Source organism: Balaenoptera physalus (genome assembly GCF_965194825.1).
Source record: "Balaenoptera physalus genome assembly, chromosome: 20".
Taxonomy (NCBI): domain Eukaryota; kingdom Metazoa; phylum Chordata; class Mammalia; order Artiodactyla; family Balaenopteridae; genus Balaenoptera; species Balaenoptera physalus.
Window position 1 is genome coordinate 58,594,170 of NC_138901.1, and position 1,962 is coordinate 58,596,131.

Genomic DNA, 1,962 nt, shown 5'->3' on the forward strand with positions numbered 1-1,962 from the left:
TGATTCTACTTTTGGTTTCCTCTTTGATCCAAAATTTAATTTAGGAGAGTATTTTGAATTTTTTTGTTTTAAACTGTTATTAATTTTAGACATTTTTGTGATTGAGGCCTGTGCAGTTTATACTGTAAAGGAATGAGGCTGATAGGGGTTGGGAGGCAAGGGAGTGTGGATGGTAGAAGGTGGAAGAGGGACAGGAGTGCATAAAGTACAATTTTTGTCTAGATTGCATTTTTGTTCTACTGCTTCCTCTCTTTCTAGATACCAAACTCCTCATTTTTATACTGCACTAAATCTTTCTTGTTTTATTCTTTCTCTTTTCATAAGTCCTTTCTCTCTCTCTCTCTCTCTCTCACCCACTCATCCATCCAATCTGTCAGAAAACCCTATGTGCGCTACCTTCACAGTACATCTAGAATCCGTCTGCTTCTCGTCATCTCCCAGGGCCTATCTCTCTGGTCTAAGCCACTGTCATTTTTTATCTTTTATTTTGCAGTAGGCTCCTAACTGGTCTCACAGTTTCTACCTCTGCCCCCTTCAGTGTATTCTCAAAGCAGCAGAGTGATTCTTTTTTTTTTTTTTTAAAGACTTATTTATTTATTCATTTTGGCTGTGTTGGGTCTTCTTTGCTGTGCACGGGCTTTCTCTAGTTGCGGCGAGAGGGGGCTACTCTCCCTTGTGGTGCAGAGGCTTCTCATTGCGGTGGCTTCTCTTGTTGCAGAGGACGGGCTCTAGGTGTGAGGGCTTCAGTAGTTGTGGCTTGTGGGCTCTAGAGCACAGGCTTAGTAGTTGTGGTGCATGGGCTTAGTTGCTCCGTGGCACGTGGGATCTTCCAGGACCAGGGCTCGAACCTGTGTCCCCTGCATTGGCAGGCAGATTCTCAACCACTGCGCCACCAGGGAAGTCCCCAGAGTGATTCTTTTAAAATGTGTGTTAATATCACTCCTCTGCTCAAAACACTCCAAAGATTTCCCATCTCACTCTGAGTGAAGAAAAAGGTCCTCAGGTGGCCCTGAAGCCCTACATGATCACTGGGGTCCCAGGTTCCTCTCTTATGCCGTAACTATCTTGCTCATTCTCCTCTAGCCCTGCTGGCCTCCTTCCTGTCCCTGGGACATGCCAAACTGCCCCTGCCTCAGGGCCTTTGCATTTTCTTTTGTTCCCTCTGCCTGGAATACTCTTGCTTCCTTCAGGTCTCGGCTCAAATGTGTTTTTCTTAGAGAGGCCTTGCTTGACTCCTCTCTACAAAGTACTAACTGCCTCCCTCTTACTTTTTTTATTTCTCATGAGCACTTATCTGACACATTACACAGCTTCTTATTTTTTTTGTAGATCTTTTTACAAAAATTTTATGTTGGAGTATAGTTGATTAACAATGATGTGTTAGTTACAGGTGTACAGCAGAGTCATTCATTTATACCCATACAAGTATCCATTCTTTTTCAAATTCTTTTCCCATTTAGGTTATTACAGAATACTGAGCCGAGTTCCCTGTGCTATACAGTAGGTTCTTGTTGATTATCTATTTTAAATATAGTAGACACAGCTTCTTATTTGTTGACTGCCTTTCTTTCCTTGCAGAATATAAGTTCCCAGAGGGAGGGAACTATGCTTTGTTCACTGCTATTCCCATAGTACTGAGAGCAGTGCCCGGAGCATAGTAGATGCTCAGTAACCACCTGTGGAGTGGGTGCATGAGTGTGTCCTGTCTGAAGGGGTAACCTCAGTGAGTGGTTTCCTTAGTCATTTGTAACAGTCTAGAGAGATTTAATAAAATTAAGTCCAGTAAAAGATAATTGTGTGTGTGTGTGGTGGAGCTGGAGATGGGAAAGGGGATGCTGGGTGGTGAGGGAGGTACAAATATTGAATGTTCCACAAAGCCATATATAATGTTAAAAAAATAATAGCTAGGTGAGAACTGGGTTTGAGAATAAATAATTTTGGAAATAAATGAGTCTGGTTCAG

General features: G+C 42.5%; 1 long non-coding RNA gene across 1 annotated transcript in view; it reads left to right on the top strand.

Annotated features, from left to right (window-relative positions):
• Positions 1-1,962, top strand: part of LOC309650283 — a 490,920-nt gene that overhangs the window by 325,668 nt on the left and 163,290 nt on the right. The gene's annotated exons all lie outside the window — the stretch shown is intronic.